Genomic DNA, 24,375 nt, shown 5'->3' on the forward strand with positions numbered 1-24,375 from the left:
TGTCTTGTGTTAAACTTGCTTTTTACCATGTACTCTTCTCACTATGCAAATTAGATAGTGATTATCTAAATAATGATATATATCACAGGATTCCAAAGGGATGGAGAAATCCAATATAAAGCCACACACAATTCTTTTGACAGCTTTTAGCAGAAAGACATCAGGTATGAGCAGGTTTGAGATGGTGTCCATCTGTTAAATAGCCCCTCAGAGATTATCACAGCTGGATGTGAAACAGCAGTCACCAGGGAGCTCTTATTTACACCTGTGATTGAAGTGCCCAGCAGTAATATTGTGATAGAAAACTGCTTTTGCCATGACTGACGTCTTTTTCTTTGCCAAATGTAGTCCCACTGATTCAAATGGCCCTAATACTTACCACACTTTTGTAAAAAATATTATTCTTTAGTCACAGCTTGTAAAGATCACTTAATCATAATTCATTAGATTACTGTAACTATTTAACAAGATGTGATTATTTCAAATTAGTTTCAAGGTGACTCTGCTCTATATTAAAAAGAAATAAAGAAATAGAATAAAAGCCCAACAGTCACTCCCTATCAACCTGCTCCAGGCTGTTGTAGCCAGCCAGCCATTCTTTTACTGGCAACAGCTTGAATTAAAACATGTCCTCCATATTCGTGGAGAGAATTTTGTCATCTTAGATTAAGATTCTGTTTTGTCCTCCTTACCCAGACCAGTGAGTAGAGGGACACATTCAGCTGAAGTGAAAAAGCACTGGGATCTACAGGACTAGAATCTAGAAGTCTTTATTATAAGGCAAATATTCGATTTAGTCCAGCCATCTTTTCATTGTAGAAATGCTCCCTGCATACAGATTTGACTTTGCAAAAGGAGCAGCTTTGCACACAAGTTCCTGCATGCTAATGCAGGCAGAGAGAGGATGCATTTCTGATCAGCTTAGTATGGCAGTGTTTCCAGAGACAATGCATCAAAAGAAAAATGCACCAGGTTTTGAACACACCTGTAAAGCATTAGAACACTTTTCTTCACTGTCTAAATATGAATTTCACTGTAAAATAATCTTCAAGAAGAAATGCATACTTTGTGTGGAAACATTCCAAATGTCATTGTCTCACACAAGGTGCACCAAAGCCTTTCAGTAACATGGTGAGACCATTCAAATTAGGAAACACAGAGCAGAAAATGCAGGAAAATTTTCCCATATTCCTTTTCCAACTTTGTTTTTTTTCTTTCTTTTTCTCCCCCCTGCTCCATACACCCCCCACCCTCCCCTCTTTTTTTTAAATTTTTTTATTTTCTTTCTGTTAGCTCCATTAGGAGGAGCTCTTGCAGTATTTGGCCTGGATGGGATCCTGGTTTATCTAGTGACATCCAAACTGATCATCACCCAGTAGAAAGGGACACACTGAGGTTTAAAACTCAGGGAGAATACACTGAAAAAAGTATGACCTCAACCATACAGCTTTCAATAACATTTCCTGCAGACAGCAGAAAGCAAAAACCCACTATAACAAAAAGTAGTGCCAATATTTTTGTGTTTCATGGCATATCCACACCTTCAGACATTCCCACAACATATCAGCCTTAAAACAGCATCACATATCTATTTATATATATTCTGGAAACATAGATAAATGCTAAATCATGAAATACAGAAGAAGGCATTCATAAAGCACACCCTTTGTATGACAACAGTGAAAATATATCTTCACAGAAAAAGTAGCAAGACATTCTGGCGTTGCCACAAACTCTGTGGCACAGTATGGTTCAATCTCTGCCAATTCAGTGCCATCAGAGTTAGCAAATACACTTCAATGTAAAATGTAATAAAGTTCAATGGCCAGCATTCTAAAGGTGGTTCTGAGAGATTAAATGGAATTCAATTGGCTAAGGAACAAATTTGCAAACTCTAATTTCTGCACACACCAATCACAGCACATTGGATCTCTACATATTGATGGGTTGATGAGACAACATTCAGTTCCAAAACTGATTATTTCAGCACTACTGACTTCAGCAGACTTAAATTGTTATGTAATGGATATTGCTCCCCTGGGTGTCTGTTTCTACTTATTTGACTGACCCAGAATCTGACACTTCTTGAAGAAGGAAACAATTCCCCCACAAAATATTCAGCTACTGAGCACCTCCTGCAAGTTGCTTCAGATGCAGAACTGTGTATAAATCACAGGAGAAAGGTTGGGAGATAAGAAATATCTCAAATCACTTAGATGCTATTAAATATATTATCAGAGAAGTGTAAATCTCTTCCTGAGTCCAATCTAGAAAATCTCTAGATGCAAGGGAACTTAAAGGTAAATTTGATTTAATATTTTAACAGTAATTTTCATAAAAAAATTCAGCTTTGGTCATGCTTACATTCAATGACATGGTAGTTCTTTTTATGTAACTCCACTTGACAGAAATAAACCATTAGCTTTTTCAGCAAAATAACATTTACTGTATTTTTTGGAGAACGGTAGGATACAACATGTCATAAACCTGCCAGTCTGATGAAAATACTTAATAAGGGGGTGTTTCAGCTACTGCTTGTTTTTCCAAAGTATTTCATTTGAAGAAGCTTACATTTTAAGTCTGCCAAAGTAAGGAAGAATAGTGTGAAATAAACATTTGTCACTACTGAAAAGCATTATGTAAGTCTAACTACTAAACCTTTTTCTTTTTGATTTTTTTTTTAATTCAACCCTGATACTGTATCCAAGTCCATATAAAATTTTCAAGGCAATAGACAGTTTTCAGTCCAAGGATAAGGATTCTCTTTCCACATCATAAAAACTGAAACATAGACCTCAGCTAGATTAGCAGAATGCTGCATAAGTGGGGAAAACTGGGAGTTAAATTTCATTTAGCAGTTCAGTAGCCTTAATGAGGGGTTCCCATTGCTAATATCTGATTCATTTGCACCACCTTTTTTTGTTATAAACCTACAGAAAATATTTCTAACATTATTCTTACTTCTCCCTAATTGCAAAAGTATAGTCTGATAAAGTAGGAACTGCGAACTTATGAATGGACAAACACCTAAAGTTATGAGCTCTAGACATTTCTTCTCAGAAGTTATTGGCTTAGACATATCACCTTGATATGCACAATATCACCTTGGGATACATAAAATCCTTCCCTCAGTGCCATGCAGAAAGGTCCACTGTCCTTTATTCTTGCCAGAAGCTTTTCCACACCACCTCGAAATGATGTCTTACACAGTTACTGGGAAAGATCTACAGGCTAAGCTAGGGAAGGAAAAATTAGATCAAGTGTCTCTCAGCAGTTTTCACCCTCTTCAGCTCCTGCCATCTGCTGTATTATACAAAACCTCCACAGGTCTTGCAAATTTAAATGCTTTAATTCAAAAAGGAATGTGATGGAGGGCAAAATTTGCATCAACAGCTTCCCCCAGTCTCTGATTATATTGTTCTTTTCTCTGATAGACATTGCAATGACAGACATCCCAAATTGTGGTTCGTTTTTTTTACTGTATTTCCACCAAACTTGCAAAAAGTGACATTTACCCATTTACCTCAAGGATCTCATTTCAAAGGCAAGAGTTGTCATAGTTTATCTCAAATACCTATAAACAACCCTGCAGAATGCATATCAAAAAACTATTACGCTAACAAGGACAAAAAAATGATTTAAACTCTAGCCCTCCTAGTGAATTAATTTTCTCCTGTTGGTTCAAAGCAAATTTTTAATGAAGTTCTGCCATAAGTTTTTGTTACCTAATATGAGTAAATAACAACAATGTTAATTTTAACTTTCCAATGCCCCATTCATTTTAAAAACCCCAAATATATTGCTTAGACATATATATTAATATAATTAAATTATCAGAATATAATTTCTTATATGACAAGTTATGAAGAAAAGGAACCTAGGTGCCGTTTTTCTCTAACTCAACACTGTTCTTCTGAACTCCCAGAGCAAGTTTATGCTTGATATGTTCCAGAGACACTGTTTCCATTAATTAAATAAACACTTCACAAAGAGAAATCTAACGAGGCTGTGAGTTAAGCTTAAAAAGCAGCCCAGTCATTTCTTCCATCAGGGCTGTGACTCTGTTGGTAAACAGTTTATGTAGTGCCATTGTCCAAGTAACTGGACAAGCAACTAACTGGAAATATTAGGATAATTCCTGTCTCAAAGAAGAGAGGAGGAGATGGTTACAGATAATCTTCTGAAACCTAATTAAAAAAAAAAGTTAACATAACTGTGCATCATATTTAAGGGGCTCTGAGTGTGAAATGCTGGAAGACAAACTAACAATGGGATAATATTGCCCTGAAATTTCATCAGTAGTCATAGTGTTTTAGAGAACCATACCTGTGTTCCTGTTAACCATTTTCTGAAGCAAATTCAGAATATTTAGCAATGACAGTTTACAAGAGCTTTCATACCTCAGAGTTGATCTGGTAAAATATAAATATGAATATAAGACAGTTAAGTCTGTCACCACCATTCTATGAAAGAATTTGAAAAATCATGCAAACAAAAATCTGAGCTTAGGCAAAGGCATGAGATCCCCAGAAAGGTCTGCCTGAAGTACTTGTGCAAACATCATCATACCCAAAAGCAATAGAGAATTTCTTTGCTTGAACATGTAGATTAGAGGCTGACATCACAAGTGCAGGATCAGTGATGACTGATCTCTTGGTTCTGACTGACAGCTTATGGGAAAGTTGACTGTAAAATGAAAACAGAGAGAAGTAACTTATGTTTGATGAAAGAGGGAAGGAAAGGCACATCAATAAAGTTCCAGGGTAAGGAAACATTTGTAAGGCAAATTACTTTTCACACTGTTAGACTGGATAACTCCATTAAGGGTTTTAGGCCAATGGCAATGTAAATTAAAGCAGCTAGAGGCCAGAGGAAGACACTGGAGAAAAACCTTACTGATTGCATAGATAAGAAAGTCCATCTTATAGATCTGGGTTCATGATAATCATAAGAACTAAGATGCAAATGTCTTAATAAAAGCCTGAGCAAAATAGTGATGCACAGGAGAAAAATCAAAGAGCTGCTGTCTTTGAGAAAGGAGACAGCAAAAGGAAAACATGTATGTTTTTGTCTAAATAGGAGATAGAGCTGTGTGTGAGGACAAGTCAGAAAAACATGTCATGATTTTCCAGAGAACAGGTGGAATCATGTCACACTGTCATTCTAGAGGTGGGTTGAAACATCTGTGCTTGTAAACAAGAAGCTCCATAAATCTGGCATGAAGCTAAAAAATAAAACAGCAAAAGTTCTGGGAAATGTGAAAAAGATGTTGGGAAATGAGTGGCAGCAGATCAAATGTCAAGAGAAGAGGACAATTACAAATAGCATAATACATTTTTAGTACATGGGAAACCAGAAATAAAGAGAATTTTTTCATCTAACATTCATTTACTAAACTACTGGGATGCTTACTTATGCTGACTATGCGACAAGCTTTTCCTACTGACTTAATTTTTTCACACTCTTTAATTATTACTGAATGACACCAATTTCAAGCCAGATCATCCAATTTCTGCAAAAATGAAATTAAAGGCTTTCATTTGACCTTTTGTGACATTAAACATTTTACACTGTTCTTTTACAGTAAACAGTGATGTAAAATGCATCATCAGTCCCTGTGTAAACATTCAAAGTATCCACATTTACTCTTGTAGATGTGTGTACAAGCTGTTTAACACCTATATAAGCAGACATGTACATGAGAAATACAGAAAAACCTTCAAACTAATTATTTTGTAACATTTCTCTAATCCTAAACATTTATGAGAAATAACTGTCTGATTTTTCTATTTGTCTTCAAGTAGAAGTCAAGGGACACTGCCCAAGGGACATACATTGCAAATGAAATGGAAATGGCAGTGGCAGGCCAGGCTTTCAAGAAAAAGACTCCAAATCTGTTCACCCAAAGGGATATTCACAGAGGTTATTAACATATACTCATATTTAATGATTTCACATTTCTTAAAGAAAACCCCATCCCATATGACAACCTCTGCATTTGGTAGGAAGGTTTCATTAGTTAAGTTAGATGAGAACTGAAGAACTGGTTTTCATGAAAGTCTGTTAGAACACTTAATCCCTTGAAAAATATTTTGACACCTTAAGAGTTTCTTTTTTTCTCCTTAAAAACAATGTTGGTAAATTAAATTGCCAAGTTAAGCTAAAATAAAAGAGAAACCAATAATACTTCAATAAACAATTGAAGTATTATTTCATTATTATTATGTTCAAATGAACAATTGAATCCCATTACAAAAAAATTATGAAAAGACAAATAAAGAATAAGAATTTAAAGCCACACAAAAGCTTGAAATCTCCCAGCAGTCCCATTTGTTACAATCTTAGAGCAAACCTATTTGAATTAGGGTGCAAAATGCTGATCTCACTCTTCAACATGAACACAGACTTCTTCAGACACTGAGACAGTTCTTCAAAAAGTGTGTTAGGTGTTCTAATGGCAAAACATAATCTTTAATAAACCCAAAGGAGATGAGTGGGATCAGATCAGATGCAGCTGAGTTTTATCTGCTCTGGCTACTACTATCCTCAGACATCAGTGATGGCTCAGTAGGAATTTTCAGACCCTGCCTGTATTATTTTGTATCTCCCTCATCCTAAACTTGACTCTGGTAGCAACACAAAGCTTTAGAAAGTGTAATTCCATGACACTGTGCACCTTGGAGACACAAATCTTACTGCAGAGTCCAGAAAGGACCATATGGATCCAGAGAAAGAAATTAAGAGTTGCAGCAAAATCATAGCAGAAAGCAGTCAAAAAGGGAAACAGGTTCAGTTCTACAGATTTTGAAGACATCCATGATTAGCATTATAGGAGAAGCAAATTTTCAATAACTATGGTTTCCAAATCTACATCATTTACAAAATTCAAAAATTAATGTACTTATCAGAACATAAGTTTCCTAATTTTGCTTTTTTTCTCAATTTTCTTTCAAAGGCTGATTAGTTTGTGGTGTACAGAAAATTATTTTTGTTTTCTAAATATTAAAGTTATGACAGAGAAAAATCTCATACATGCCCTTCAAGCATCCAACTTCAGAGCTTGTTGCAGTGAAAAAGCTGGACTCTAAGCATGTCTTGTGAGATACCTACACTCAAATTAGAGATACTTGAAAGTGAGTGCAATTATAGTAACAGGAGCAGGAAGGGTGTTGGTTTAAAGGGAATTCTCACCCATAGTGTTTACATTAAGAGTGACAGCAAAATTACAAAGTGACTTCAACATCCATAAGTTTGGGCGGCTTCAGGGTAGTCAGGATAACAGGAACAGCACCTAGACACAGTGCTAGACTGTTTACAGATATGAGAGTTCAAGAGATTCCTGAATCTACAGCAGACCTGTGTTTTTCTGTCATTTTTTTGAAGTAGAAGAAAAAGGATTTACAAAATAATGCATTTTACAAAATCTGCCAAAGTTGATAAAATTAGAATTCACTATTCTTATAGCCAGAACCAAAGATATTTCAAACCAACCGTGGAAAATCAATCAACTGTAAAACTCAGAAGTAAAATTTTGCTTACTTTGTGTTAAATTGTGCTGCCAAATCCCTGGAGTAATATAATAAGTCTAATTTGCATTGGTTTCTATAATATTTTTCTATTTTCCTTCTCTTTAGCAAAAATGTTCTGCTATTCTGTTTTCAACCATGAGCTAAAGAATTCTCCAAACATGATTTTCCTTTCTAAGCATTCTTTGGTTTGCTATCTTGATGCTAAAACTTAGCTATTTTGCTTTAAGCTTTTTAATCACAAGTTTAAAGAGAAAACAATTTTAAATGATTTCAGAGGAAGTTGTTATCAATTATTACCCAACTGGACATTCATTCCTGAGCAAAGACTTGCTATAAAAGAACATTCTGACACCAGGCATTTGGATATACTCTGAGTGCCTCCATAGGAAGTTGGAGGAGCAAAAAAAGTCACAGTAAATTACAAACTGTAGAGAAAACCAATAGAAAGAAAAGATATTTGAAAGAGCATTTTGAATTTTTTTAATGTATTTTCAGCCGATGAAACAAAGTTGGTTTAGCTTTCATATCAGATCAGGTTTAAGTATAAAAAAAGCCCCCATAATATATAAATCAAGACAGCAAGGACAGAATTGCCTCTAAAAAAACCTGAAATGAAGTTATTTAATCTTTTAAATGTGAGAATGCACTCATGACTACTATTAGTTTAGTCAGTGGGTTTCTTCCCTTGTAATAGTAGCTTCAATGAAATAATTTTGCCACAACTTAACATTGGTAGAGTTTTCCTTTTAAAATGGCAGGTATCTCTACTTTCTGCATATTATCTGTACTTAAAAAAACCCAAAACACAAAAAAAACCTGTAGAGAAAAAGCAATCACAATACTTATTTTTAAGAGCTACAGTCAAACCTGTCATAAAAGTTAGAAGAAATTGGTTTCCACCACCTGCATCAGGTTTTTACAACTAACACCTAAACTATAATGCCCAAGTGTTTTCTGGATGCATGTGCTGGGGTTTTGATGTGCTGCTCAGCATCCTGGCTATGCTCAGATGAAGCCCTGGGCAGCCTGAGGTCCACACAAGAATGTTACTGGCTCACACTGCAGTAGTTTCTCAAAACCAAAAGGTACCAAACACCACATTTTGCAGATTATTGACAAAGAAATAGCAATTCTGCTGCCTTTTTTTTTTGTTCTTTTATTTTTTTTTCAGACAGGCTGTTATTAAACCTTCTTTCATCAAGGAGTCACAGTAAACAAGGTCATTAGAAAAAAAATTCACCTAGATTTGTGGGAAAATAGAGAGCCAGTCCAAAGGAGGATTAGCTACACTCTGTATGAAAAGAGAAATAGACCTGTATACTACCTAAAGAATAGCAAAACATAAGTAAAGCATGCCAACACAAGATATTTTACCATATTTTTTTCCATTACAGTGCTACTAACAAAGATCATATAAACAAAGCACTTCCCCTCAGCTGGTGCAGGATTACTTGAGCCACCAGCAAATTCAAGGACTGGTGTGCAGCTAACTGCAGACAAGTGATTCTAATGAAAGGTACATTTCAGGACCTTAGAAGCAAAACCAGCACAAATTTACCTTTTATTGACCTTATAATTCAACGGGAAAGAGAGAGTGATACATTTGTGTTATTGCTATTGCAGGATTCAGATGCAGAAGAGAGTCCACTCAAAGAAGAAAGTTATGCCTGATCTATTTGTGTCCAGAATAAGACTTCTCTCTTCCATGTGACTATCCCAGCATTCATAACTAAACACTCAGCTTGTCCCATACTATTTACTACTGGAACTGACCCTGCACTGAAACTATAGAACACTGAAGAATAAATTTTCAAGACAAATTATTTTCTTCTTATAATACTTAATAATTTACCTCTTCTTAAAGATCTGTACTATTAAAAATTATTTATTAATTCAAATCCTTATCTAAAAAAAGATATTTATTGTTTCCCAGTCTTGTTGACCTTTTCCTTACCTTTGGATCATTTCTATGTTAAGTGGCAGGTAAAATATTTTTCCCCTGAGTCTTTTCGTTAAGTTCAGTGAATAATTACATCCAAAGTATCCTAGAGGAACACTTATGCAACTTGTCTTATAAATATGTAATATTAATTAATAATTTTAGCTTTATGTTTATGTATTATGGGAATTATCTGGAAAATACAAGAAAAATTTCAAAGCATAAGCCAGTCACTGGAAAAAAAACAATCAGCAAGTGACCTTTAATGTTGATTGATGATGGCCCCCAAAGGAAGCTAAACCTCAATTTAAAAGTTAAAGAAAATTAATTCAAATTTAAAGAATTTTCTCATTGCATGCATGGCTTTATTCTACCAAGAACAACTTTTGCCAAAGGAATGAATGAATCAGGGAGACACAGAAATCAAAATAATCTTTTGGACGTCTATTATTTAATAGCCTGGAATGTTCTCTCCTCAAGGTCACCTTACTGTTGTATATTGTTGCTGAAGGGGAACATTAATCAAAATCACTGATGATGAATACTGCATCTTAAGATATTAATAAATGAAGTTAAATGCTTGTTAGATTTTCCAGAATTCAATCACAGCTTTAAATTAAATATTACACTAAATACCCCAAACTGGCAGAGTGTTTTTCTAAGACCAGTATTAGAATACAAATTAAACAGAATGGTACATTAATATATAATTCTGAGCTGATTTTTTAAAACTTATTTTCTTTATTAATTTGAATAATTTTATTTTAATATTTTCCCCTGTTACATGATACACTGATCAGCATTATCACTGGTTCCCATGAGTCACATGTTTAAAGACTGGTATGTCCCTGTTAACCGTGGGCACAATACTGTCACAAGGGATGTGATATTGCTGTGGAACACCCTACAATTTCCATTTATGACCCCTGCCTTTAGAAAAAATACATTTAGAGCCAGCACAGTTTACCTCTTACCTTTTTCAATTGAAGTTAAGTTGTCTTGTCTTCTAACCAGAAGTCTTTTTCTGGTTACTTGTATTTTTCTACCAAGATATGAAACATTCTGTGGAGCTCATGAAATTCAACCATTCCACTTTTCATCCATTCCTTGATTGTGCTAAGTAAGGATTTAATTTTCTAGGGCATAAGCAGGTTTCTTACCCTTGCTGCCACATGTGCAGGCCCAACAAGAGCCCCAGGAAATGACAACCTCACTGAAACAAGTAACAGGTTCTAAAATTAATAAACCACCACAGCTGAATATTTAGAATATTTAGAGGTTGTGTCTGTTCTCACTAACACTGTGTAGCATCTTTCTTTCATGCTGCTTCCCTCCAGTCTCACTGTTTAGGATTGAAAGGAAGGGGCTGGCAGTCAGGATATCAGTTTAGTCCTTGAGGAGCCTGAGCTCAACCACATTCTCTGCTATTGACTTGCTGCTGACTGAAGGCAACACGTAGGCACCAAAACCCATCTGTTGTCCAGCTCCAATTGATTTCAACAGATTCACAGACTACCAGATAATGGTATCTCCATTAATATGGATTTACACTTAAAAATATCCCCTTTTTCCTGTGACAGACAGTACATCCCACCCAGACACACAAGTTAGTAGAGTTCTGGAGCCCCAGTGAATGTTGCAGGTAGTTTCTTTCCCAGTTCTTAATTTTTTTCCATGTCATGTTAGTACTTGGGACCTAGAGTCAAATCTTAATCTCAAGTTCCAGAGTAGTGCATAACAAAAGAATGTTCTACCTTAACAGGAAGATACCATGTTTTGAAATGCATTTACTAGGCTCTAAGAGCTTTAAATGCCCCAAATTCTTAGATTTCCTAAGTAAATACCAGTGTATCACTTTGTTCATTGAAATTATTATGCAATGATATAAAAATAGGGTCTATTTCTAATTTCCCTTCCTCCCAGCTCTAAATAATGGCTCTAAATCAATCAGGTTCACCTTCCTCATTAATATAGCTTATCTCTTATCCCTTGACTAGTCAGCCTTCCTTTTTATTTGTCAGCTGCTTTTTATTTTTATTATTTATCCTGATAATACTGTTTTAGTATTTTCATTTTCCCCCTCTTCCTCCTCTTAATGAGAAAAAGAATTATTATTTACCCAGTGTATCATAAAGCAAGCAGTTAATAGAAACTGTCTGCAATTTACAGGCCATTAGCAAATGCTACATTTGCGTTCCTTGTACATCACCTCCTGAGCTCCAGAGAGATCATGTGAGTGCAGTTCAGCTGGGCAAGCTGTTCAGGCAACAAGGGCATTACAGAGAGAGAGAAAAAACTATGTAGGATATGATGAAATTACACTTTCTGCAGGCTGGACTTGCCTCAGAGAATTGTGAAAATAATTCCTATTCCTGTTTCAAACGATCCAGTTAAAGGAACACCTCAGGTTGTTCAGGTGGAATTCTTCACTCATGTCTATTGCTGTAGAGTGGGATTTTAAAGAACTCATGAGTAAACTCTGAAGCAATTAAACTTAAGGAGTTCTGCCAATTCTGTCACATCTGTATTCAGAGCTTGAATAAGCTTTGAAGACTTATCTATAGTCCAGGATTTCAATTCTCAGCTATGTAAAATTTCCAAACTGCCACCTTTTACTACACCATTGTGTTAGACCTATAGCATCTGTAGAATAGTGCTGGTCCCATACTTAGGAAATAAAACAAACATTTTTAACAACAAGAGCTGTGAAATCAGGGGAAAAACAAAAGGGGGGAATTTGGTGGAAGGCAAAAATAAGATCAGTTGTCAGATAGAGCCTCTTTGTTCCCTTCATCCTTCACATGGTCACCTGGACACTGTACCTGTCCTTGCAAATAAGAATATTTTCCTTATTGAACTGCAGATGTGGGATCTTGTCAATAGACACTGCATGATGTGCTGTTGGATTTTGCACTAGCTGGCCCAGTTCAGCTCTTTTCCATACTCTCAGATAGACATCTCCTAATGACTCAAAACTGGAAAACCATTGTGCATTTAAGGAATCCTGCACACTCATCCAGAAGATCTATCTATCCCCATGAATTCCTGCCTAACTACAGGGCAAAGTAAGAATGACATCTCAAATTTCTTCATTTCCTCACTACTCTGTAGGAAGAAAAATAGTAAGGCAGAAAAATCACGTTTTTCCTAAATAAAAAATTTCTAAAAATGAATGAATGTCATTGTTGATAAATTATCTGAGCCCTCAGATAAGTCACTGACCATCTGGCAGCTGGCAATGTAGTAACTCATGAAACTACTCTGGGGAAGCTGTGGATTGAAATATGACATTCTTGATTTCTTTTGCTTTTAACTGACACACAAAACTCAGCATCTTACAAATTCCGTCACAACAAATGTAACAGCTCCTATCTTCTTCACCATTTTAAATTAATTTTTTTAATAGTACTTTTCAGCAGTGCACAGTGACATGCAGTAGGTGGGCTAGTGGCTCAGAATAACTTTCACATACCTTCTGATTCCATGAAGCATTTGAAATAGAAGCCTGTAGGAGGGAAAACCCTTTGCTGATACATTATTTGCAGGTCATGCTGTATATGCCCCTATATAATTGCAAGATGACAATGTTAACAGTGCTAAAATTAGGTATAACATTTAGAAAAAAAATCTGCATAAGAGGTTTAGCAATTTCAGCTTTACAGAATATCATGTGCTTGGCAGTAGATATCAAGAACACAGCAGATAATTTTAGACATAATCTAAAATTGTAATTGAGCCACAAAAAGAACAATCAAGTAACAGACTGCTGCAGACATTTGAACAATAATACTATGCTTTCAGCCAACAGAACAGAATTTTTAATATGTATATGTTTCTCTAATTTTTAAAAAAACTGATGAAGTTAGATATTGACTAGTCAGCTCTGAAGACATAGACATGATAAAGCACTTAGAATTGATAGAAATTTTCTTTGATGACTATGACAGCACTTGTCATTTTAGAAATTCCTTCCATAATTTTTGGAGTTTTCCAAAAGCTTGTGTTGAATTACATTACTAAAAAATAAAGTGAATTTATCATTCTAGAAGTTACAGTTGTTTATTTGCAGAAAGTTAAATTCAACTCTCTTGCATCAGAGGAAAACAAATAAATTTGTGCTTGGAATGTCCTTCATAATCTGAGTTGCTGCTATTTCTCACACATGCCTGTTACTAAAAGGATTAAGAGACCATATACTTTGTGTTTAATTAAAATTAGTAATACAAAGATTTATTAGAGGTGGCATAATATCAATTGCCTCTTATATTTTCTTAAGATCCTCAATCAGATTAAAAAGAGGGTTAACAAGATAGACTTTTCTTACACTGAATGGCATTTAATTTAGTGTGAGAAACATCTGAATCTGAGACCTGAATGAAAAGAATAATGCTGCTGTTTGTTCACACGAGGCTTTTAGAATAATGTTTTCAAATTGACATACCACCTGATATAGCAATGGTGGTTGATAACTCCAGAAGGAACCAATACCACCAACTTTCTCAGTATATTCACCTTCATTTTCTTCTGGTCCTACTTGTAAAAATAATTATTCACAGTTATGGCCAGAATTGCCTTTGGGAGCAAAATAATTCCTCACTACAAAATAAAACCACAGAGAAATGCATAATCCAAGTGATGGAAACATCCTCTCAGCATATAAGAAAGTAAAACTTCAGTTTTCTTCCTTTCTTACACCTGACATGGATGTACCAAGTACAGAATATTATGTCTTGATTTGAAAGCTTCATGGAAAAAAGAAAATGATGTGCTTGTTGTGAAGAACAGCTCATTTAATCATTGAAATTACTTTTAAGTGACACTTAATAATGCAACCAAACTGATAGAGGAAGTGGTGATTTGATTATAAGTGGCAAATCTGCATACAGTAACTCCTGTCATGATGTCATAGTGTTATTAACAAGATCCAACTTGATTTTGAGTTTAAGGGAGAGCCAGTGTGATCCTATGCACAGGATGAAACTCAAATGGTTAACAAATATTTCTGTGGCACTTATAAGCCTAACCTGATTAAAATTCCTGCTATTTAATTTATCTCTGTTACAACAGGACTCAGAACTGAGAACTGGCACATGTAATTCATGTGTATATCATGAACTGAATGTTTCTTCTGAGATCTTACAATATACTTTAAAAAAACAGAGAAACACATGTGATTTTTACCTGTCTTTACAGAGAGCAAAATGAGACATACAAAATTGGTGGCAGAAGAGGTAACCCAAATTATCTCCCTACTTGGAGTTCTCCATTCATTTCTGAAGAAAAGTGATGTTTAAAAAAACCCACAAGCATAATGTCAAAGTAGGATAGATGAACAGGGAAAAAATGTACTGTAAATTATCTAACTGATGAATGTTTTATATCAACTCACATGTTCCCTTGTATTCATTGTGAATATTTCATGTTAATATTGATTTAGATTTGGCTCATAAAGTATTCTGATGCCTAAACCCCTAGCAGTACATGGGAATATTTTTTTTGAAGCATATGACTTGTCAAGAAAATTTCTTCACAAATTCCTCTTCCCAATCACAAAGTTTATTTACTACAAATAAATATTTTTATGTTTATTCACATTACTAATTTTTTAATTGTAATTTAGTGTACTTTGAAATGTTTTGAAACTTTCCATCTTTACTCTCCTGCACAGATTCATTAATTGGCATTGTTAATTGCTAATGGAGTTCATGTGAAAATGGTAAGTAAGCATGGGAAAAAAATGTGTTATTGCTAAGTTCCATTATAGTTGTCCAAAATGAAAAATCCTTGTAGTTAATTCATGTCTCCCTTATTTTCATTATTGAAAATAATTATTCAAAATAGTGGAAAAGAAGCTCTTTCTAACAAACCTGAATTATTACCAAGGAAAATAAAAATTATGGGAGTGGAAATAAAACTGAAATGCATGTAAGAATTCAAAAGCAACTAGAGAAGAAAAATGTAAGCAGTGTTCTCCTATTGACATCCAATATCATATAGCAAGACTGAACAAATTAGTCTCACTTTTCTTGCTGATGTGGCCTGATCATCAAATAATAATTAAAGAGGTATGCATATTTGTTGTCACTGTGTTTATAAACCCTTAAACCCATAAAAAGAAGAAAGGAGTTGATTTGGCACAAGAGAGATTCATGACTCCAGCATCTGTTTGATTAATTTGCACACAGCAAAAAAGTTTTAAAAGTTTCTAGAACCACAGGAACCAAATATACTCAGTACTGAAAATCCTCGTGGCATGCTTTTTACACAGTTTTATTTCAGCAGTTTTCTAGCAATGCCTATCCAATCAAAGGGAATAAACTAAAATTAAACACAGAATATGGTTCCTGAACTATAAGAGCATTTCTAAAAGAACTTTGAATATTATTTTAATAACTTGATATGAATGGTCTTTGGCAGTGAGGCACTCTTCTCAAAAAGAAAAATACACCTGCAGTAACTAACACAATTTAGATGGTGAGTCAGTGGATGATAACTGACCAGTTAAAGCTCTTTTTCTTCTCAGACCCACTGTTGGATCAATAATAAAATGATATATTCTTCAACTTGCCTTAAGGCTTGTTTATTGTATTTCCACAAGTGTTTTTCACTCTCTGATAGGATTAACACATATTGCAGGCTCAGCAGAGCCTGAACAAAGTTTATGGCAACATTTAAATCAAAACCAGTTATATTTATAACTATTTATAACTATAACTATTTAGAACTCCTACAACAATTTATTATGATCAGATTTGTTTATAGATTTATCTAGAATTTTATTAAATTTGATCACTCTGAGACATCACAGAAAAGAGATATTTAAATGCTACAATACATAATTGTCTAACAAAGTGAGAATGAGTATAGAAAGAGAAGCTTTCCAAAAAGAATAAAAAGAATAAAAATAAAAAAGAATAAAAGAATAAAAAACCCTTGGTTGAGTTTTAGGTAGTGAGTGCTGTACTTTGAAAGGTTCATTTCCTAAGGTCTTTCTTCCTATGATGCCTCTGATGCTACATAAATTGCCCAATAAAACAAGGTTGTGCTGGTTTTTATCTGGATGGATACTTTTTACAGATTCTTGCCTGGTTTTGAGACAGTAGAATATTCAGAAAAATCTTTAGGGAGTAAATCAGAATTTATTGCAGAATTATAATGCAGTATAAGGCCAGAAAATGATTGGTGAAAGTGCAGCTCCTGCACTGAATTTAGCAGCAGAAGTATTTCAGTGAGTAGGCAAGTAGGCCAATGAAAAGTCTACAAGATTATGGATACTGTGAAAGACAGCTAAAAACTGCTTGAAAATCTGAAATATCCTTCTCTTATTGTGCTAAATCTTAGAAACACAAGTTTCAGCTGGAGCTCTGGCTGTAGCCTGCTACAGTAAAGCTTTATTTTATAATGTATTTCATTTTAGTTCTTAATGTATCTACTAAATAAACCAATGAATATATATATATTTAATCTAGATAAACCCCTTTGGCTATGTTTGATCTGAATCATGCTCTTATCAATGTTTGCCTATGCTTTGCACAAAGGGCATAAATGGAAGCAAACACAGAGGATTTTTTGTTATTTTTTTACTTGTGTAGACAAAGATTCTAAAAGAAGGAACAGTTTCTTCAGGGACCAAGAAATGTTAATGGTGAGCCTCATTCACAGCACTCGTTAAAATCATGTTATCATAAGAAATTATGCAGTTTTATTACCTATTATCTATTTGAAAATACTTCTTGAAATATATATAATAAGAGCATGATATTAAACGTTTCAAAACAAAATGTAAAATGACATAAATAAATCATTTATGCATTCATTCTCATTGCACAGATGAACATGACCCAGCAGAGCTGCTCACAGAAGAACTTTGATTCCCATGACATTCTGACTATCATTGCAAATGACAAATTCTTGGAAAGGAAAAGACATCAAAAGGTAAAGGAAAATTACTTTTTATAATGTAAAAGAGCATTACTTTGTTCAAAGCCACGAATATAATGACACTATCTGATTTTTCCTATGAAATAGTCATAAAGAGGTTTATGGCTAAATTCTGACCAGCTCTTCAGGTGTTATCTGACTGGAAAGATGCTTTGTGGCCAAACTAAACATTTCAGTCTTTAATACTTGTATTAAAAATTACTCTAGTCAGGAATAGAGAGACAGGATGTCTTAAATTAATAAGTAGAAACAGTTTCTTAGCTAATAAATTAGTGAAGAACATCTGACTTCAATACTAAGTTTACCATTTAAAGATGTAACTTATATTGTGTTTTGAGCCTTAATGGATTCACCAAAATGCTCAAAATATTCCAGCTTTAACAATTAATTTCTGCTACAGGTTCAAGGCCTCTTATACCCAAATAAATTGAAATCTGCATTGCATATTTCCAAAGATCATATCCTAAACTGTTGTCTAAATGTTGTCTAAATGTTGTCTAAATATTTCAAAATACCTCAGGGTTTTGGATTGCCACTTTCTCAGCAATGATGGGATGATTAATCACTCTCCCAGATCATTTTCAGGAACATTGCATCTCTGGGACTCCTCTTTACACTTTTAGACATGACCTACATTCTTTTATAGTTGTGTTCTAATATGATGCCAATGACAATTTAACAATCCCCTGAGGATGTATCCAGGTTCCACACACTCATACACATACAAAAAAAAGCTTTTGTCTTATCCCAGCCAGTGTGTTGAACATTTCTCTGGAAAAAAAATAAAACAAAAATGCAATTGAATCTACTCTGTTTTTGTTTTCACACAATAGAATAAGAAGTGCTTCCAGCATTCACCTGGAAGTTTCTTAGCAATGTTACAGAAGTCTGGGTAGTAACTGAGATCCTAAATAAAGAGTCAGCCATTGGAGAAGTCACACATCAAGTGTGGTAGACAGCTTCAAGGCAGAAACTGCAGACATTCCTTTGAAGAAACATTGTGGCAGAGTGTCTCTGAAGAATATTATTGTGCATTTAATTTGCAAATCAGCTGTGCAGATCTGATCATATAAAAAATTGTTTCCTTTCAAAGAAATGCTAAAGTCTTAAAAAAAACACAGAGATACTTGTAATTGTTGTGTGTATCCTTAAAATTCCAATTTAACCAATTAACCAGTTGAATGTTGAAATTTGTGTTATTTAGCAGTGTACTTTTCAGTTTTCATATCCATACAATACAGAGAGAGTATCAACAGAACACTTCTACTATTAAAAAGGCTGGTATTTACCTTTTTAGTTTCCCTCCTACCACTTTATGTAATATAATATCTAAAAATGCTAACTTAGGCCATCTGTTCTTATTCCTATTTCCAGCCCACGCCCTTTTTTTTTTAAATTTTTTTTTCTGTTTCATTCCCTTAGTTAAACCAATTTTAGAAGCACTGGAGCTCATTCTGTGACATTTTGCTACAGGGAAAATCCATGTTTATTTCCATACAATTTAATAGACCAAATTAAACAATGAATATGAAAATTCCAAAATTAGCAAGATATTTGAAAAATAGCTGTGAAAAAAGAGAAAACTACTTATGAAAACAGAACCAAAATGTTAGAGAGCAGTTGTAATGGATGTTGGAACATAGAACAAGGAATTTAATTAGGCTTTAGACCCTACAAAGGAATATAAGATTCACTGCCCAGATCAACAAATAGAATAAAGAAAATATAATTTAATTACACTAAAAAAAAGTTTGAGAAAAGCACTAGAAGTCTGTGGAGGTATATATATTAATAGTTTAGTCACTGCCAAAAGGAGAAGTGATGAGATATATTTGCATATGTGGATGGCATTGAAAGCAAGAAAAGGGAGAATGCTCTCAACATTTTGCTTTTCATGTTGGTGAGAAGGACAAGGAAAAGTGGCAAAAAACATGGCACCACCTTGGCTGGCATTACCTTTGGTATCCTAATGCTAAGAATTCCCCTGCTGCTTAAGCAAATTTCTGCCCCTACTTTGAAGCAGTACAAAAGAGCCAGGACTGGGAATATGATCTGACAGAACCCATCTGAAAATTCAGTTAAACCATCCATAAACAAAATGGAAGGAACTAACTAAGCAAATATCGTTGTGCATAAATAATTTTGGGCAGTCATTTGCTTGTTTAAAAGAGCCTAATTTATTTGTTTTCCCAGGACTTCCTTTACAGATGCTGCAGAGATTTTTTTTCTCCTCCTTCATTCTGCAGGATTGTGACTGTGATGTCCATTAGGGAGGATTATTTTGAGAAACAGTCTCCCCATCTGTTGTCTCTTTTAAAAGCTGTCAAGCAGTATTTTGCCTCCCTGGAAAAAAAATGTCCACATATCCCATTCCTGCTGTTCAGCAGCAGCAGCAGCCTGGAATGGACACCCAGGAAGTTCAACTGAGTGGAGCAGGTTCAAAAAGCATTTATTTAACTGAAGGTAAGAGTGGTCTTACATTGTAGAACATGATCCTCATAAACCCCAAGAGTGCTCTGTACCCTGTGCCTGCAATCCTTTCATACCCCAGTGATGCACAAGCACTGGGGTAGGTGAATCTTTCCCTTCCTGGGAAAGCCAAACTTTTGCACTGGAGTGAGCTCATCTCTTTCAAGTAGCATAATCAGCTTTAAAACATTCCATGACCAGTAGGATAATCAGCCTTAAAACAAACCAAAATTTCTGAATTTTTGATTTCCCATATCTCCTCTGAGGTCTGTGAAATTTTAGTTTTGATTCCATACGTGTAATATTCACCACACCTTTCAGTGTTCCTATAACCTCTAACATAGACCCTGATGAATAACAGATAAATAAAGAATGTTTTGCTTGTGATCATGCAAACTTGTTAGTTCAGAGGCATAAAAAGTTGATTCCATTTTTTTTTCCCTCAGGATTGCTATGAAGCAATATAAAACTTACTTAAGTAGTATCTCTTAAAAGCCCAACCAATTTAATCTCCATTTGGCTTCCAGCTTAAATGATGGTGCAGCTGCTCACTGCTAAAGTTCTAGGTAGAAAAATGGCAGGTTAACCCCTATTTCTGGATTCACCCTGATATTCACTGCTGTTGACATCATCTGACAAAGATCAAAATGTGCACTCCACACTCCACCTTTGGGAGAAGTATGAAAGATTAAATCAATATCTGCTGAATGGAAAAAGATCAAAAGTTTTACTAAAAGAAATTTTGTTTTTTAACTCCTGAGAAACTATTCTAAATAAAGAGGAATGTGGAACATCTAACCAATAATTAAAAAGCACTTGAAAGCCTCCTTTGAATGGTCTCTTTCTATATCAATTCACTGGTGGATTCACTGCTATGTCAGAGGAGAGGACACTTCATTTTCAAGTGGATACATTTTTGGATTCTCCTAATTTAATTTCTACCTGATCCTATGTTTCTGACAGTGACAACAGGTAGAGGAATGTTCAAAATGAACATAGTATTTTGTTTAATTAATTTTTTCTTAATTTGCTTCGTTATTAATATATACATTAATATTCAGTTTAGTCCAAGCCCCAGGAATAATAGCACACACATAATTTCAAACTAGATAGTGCTGCCTCATGATTATCACATGATCAACTTTAATAATAGCACTATTGTCTAATAATTACCATTGCAATAATAATATGTAACTTTCTGATTATGCATTACAGTGTTTTATATGTTTAAACTTCTTTGAACTTCTTTTACACTTATTTTTGCTTCAAAATTCAGTTTAATTTACTGAAGTGCTAATGGGATTGTGTTGAAACATGAGCATAGCACTGTATGACCATAGTTATATCATTAGTTATAATAGCATAGTTATCATTAGTTATAATTGCACCTCTGATAGTAAAGCCTTTAATGTAAAAGAACCAGGAAACTGAATGAGCATCCTTTGAAAATAAAGGCATTTAGCTATTTTAAATAGTTTTTCCATGAGAAGATGCACAGAGAGAAATCATTCAAAGCAGGCACAAATGAATAAACTAAAATATACTCCTGGGAAGCTCCCAGTGATGGTACTTCAGAGTAATTTTTTTAAAATTAAATTTTTTAGTGTAAAAGGAAAATTAACATAGTTATCCATCTAGTTTAGCTAGAGTCTTTAGATTTTGCATTTTATTGTTTATAAAATTGTGCAAACACTGGATGCAGCCCCATTGCGTTTCTGGATGACAGCGTGGTGTCCATGAGCTTGTGATTAGGGCTGCCATTCAGGGGGGCTCCATTTGTCTGAAGGAATAACATGGAATTCAGTAAGAATAGCTATAAAATAAAGTCCTGCATGTGGGATGGACTAATCCCTCTGCAAATAGTGCTGGGGACCAACTGGCAGGGAAACAGGAGTTGTGACAGGGATGAAGGCAAACCTGGGGAGGTTATCACTCACCCTTACTGGCCTTCATCAGACCACATCTGGACCATTACATTTGTAATATATATATTTTTGGGGGCTTCAAGGCATGAAATTGTACAGTTATTCAAGTGATAAACATGAGCAATCCCCCAGAGCATCGTGGAAGTGCTGCACAGGGAGCAGCCTGGGGTCAGCAGTGGGGTCAGAGGGCAGTGCCAGAGATAAGGGCTGTTAATCAAAGGGGGAGAACAAATGGTTCACTGTCAGCAAAATTAAATGAATGAATTGCACAGAGAGCTTGTGAAATCTCTAACCTTGGTGCTTTTCTAGACCTGAACAGCAAGGTCTGGTTTAAATTCAATCAGCACTGACACCTCTTTTGAGTAAGAGCTGGAAGAGGGATATCATACTGTCCCTTCCCACCTGTCTGATTCCCTGTGTACATCCCAACAACGTACCCAAGCCTCAGACTTCAGCCTGGTGATGTTACATTTTTCTATGACAGGTTTTTAGAGAGATTTTGTGTTCTCTGTCCCAGTTCTGAGAGCTTTACAGTGCTGAAAAGAGTCAAATACTAAATTCCTACAATTTCTATACTTCCTGTCACTGTATGGGCTCAAAGCAGCTTCTGAAGCCTTATTTCATCTGAGAAAATAAACTGTGGTAGCCAGTTAAGAACAAAGAAGTGAGTATAAGCCTTCACAGTTTCTCTCAATATAAACTTGACTTATTAAGTGGAATATATGGAACTACATCACTTCAGCACTTTTCCCTTGATGTGTCACAGCTTGTATTGGGAAATTGATATTTTATGGCAATAGGATTCTTGAAAGCTTAAAATCATAGAGAAACATTGAAACAGGTAAAAGCCAGGATCTGGTGTGCAACTGAGATCATCACACAATCTACATTTCAGAGGAGAAGGGATGATTCAGATTCATTTTTTGTTGTCATGAGTATATGGGCCATGTCACTTAGAGATGCAAAAAATCCACTATATATGCAAACAGGAAAGAAGAATAAAAGACATCTCTCTTGTAGTCCAAGCAGTTTGAAGAGATTTTCAATGCAGTTACTGTTCTCAGTATGTTGTAAGTTATGCAAGATCAAATAACTTGAAAAGTAACAGGGTTCAAGTTCTTCTTAGGAATATTTTTCTGAAAGTCATTACTTAGTGGTGAACTTCCATGTCACAAAACTGAACTTAAGAGGTGGAGATGGAAAGAGGTTATGAACTTTGTATAGAATCCTTGGAAATCACTTTTTATCCTTCCATTTTATTTTGATCTTGCAAGCAATATACATTTTTTCCTCATCTAAATCATGAAAATCGCACAACTTTATTTCTGTGGCAACAAAAGCTTTCATTGCCCCTTACACTATTAAATGAATTAATTTCCATAAGTTCTTTCAGATAAAAATATATATGTATGAGACTGCCATTTTTCATTTTTGTTTAAAAGCTTAACTGAAGAATTCTCTGTTTAATTTGAGCCCATTATTTAGATAAAGAGAGCACTTAACTATCAGTCATAGAAGAAACACTGAAGGGACCTCCTATTTGACCTCAGAAAACTGTTTCAGAGCTCTGGGATTCATATCATGGGGCATTTTTTTTGACTTATCCAAAGATAATTAATCTAAGAAGATGTCATAAATCTCTATCATCCTACAATGCAGAAACACCAGCTATTCACGCCTCATTACACCTGCACATTTTGAGAACTTGACATAATCCCTCTCAGACTAAACTGTATTTACCCCTTTTCTCATGTTTCCTTTGAAAACAGTTTTCAAGACTTCTGGCCATTCTCTCTGAATGTCCTGAATTAATTATTTTTATTTTTATTTATATTTTTTTAAAACCTGCTTTTATTTTTCAGGTCTAATTCTCACCACCCTTCTGCCTGTGGCTTGGCATCCCTACTGAATGTAGTAAGGATACTATTCATACTACCATCCAGATCATTATTCAATATATTTAGTACTAAAAATAGTAATCCTATTCAGTACACAACTGCACTGAAAAGCAAACCACTGAAAATTAATGAGGAAAAATTTCTAGAACTGGATCAAATAAATGGATCAAACTGCCCATAAGAATGTCATAGCATGACATCAAGAGTCCAAAGTCAAAAAGTGTACTCTTGCCAGCACACATGAACTGTTATCATAAAGCACTTGTCACTCCCAAAGTGCCTTTGCATCCTCTGCACAGAAAATGCTGGGAGATCAAATGAGCTTACCCAGGACAGAAACATGGCCAAACTATGAGATTTCTTCCTCAGCTTTATCTAAAGTTAAAAAGATTAACCCAAAATACACCAAACTTACAGCTCAAATGCAGACATGAAAACCAGATATTGAATCCTGTATTGAAAACTATGCTCTAGTGTATCCTTACATTGCAGAATTAGTATGTTGAGTTAACATAGTTTTGTTTTTTTTCTTCTTTCTCAAACAGATAGAATTGGCTGCCTTCTTCTGCATGAAGAAAACATTCTCTATGGCCTTTTACTTCCATTACTTCCTCTTTTTTTTGGAGGAAGAATCAAAAACCATTTGCAATGATTATACAGAATGGACATAATAC

At 34.8% G+C, this 24,375-nt stretch overlaps 1 long non-coding RNA gene across 1 annotated transcript in view; it reads left to right on the plus strand.

Annotated features, from left to right (window-relative positions):
• The window catches only part of LOC107210723, a 38,143-nt gene extending 18,281 nt beyond the window's left edge, over nucleotides 1–19,862 (plus strand). The window contains exons 2-4 of the long non-coding RNA XR_004499330.1: nucleotides 15,137–15,184; nucleotides 17,299–17,403; nucleotides 19,656–19,862. This is a non-coding gene — a long non-coding RNA (uncharacterized LOC107210723). The remainder of the gene's footprint in view (nucleotides 1–15,136; nucleotides 15,185–17,298; nucleotides 17,404–19,655) is intronic.
• The last annotated feature ends 4,513 nt before the right edge of the window (nucleotides 19,863–24,375 follow it).

Source organism: Parus major, chromosome 13 (genome assembly GCF_001522545.3).
Source record: "Parus major isolate Abel chromosome 13, Parus_major1.1, whole genome shotgun sequence".
Classification (NCBI taxonomy): Eukaryota; Metazoa; Chordata; class Aves; order Passeriformes; family Paridae; genus Parus; species Parus major.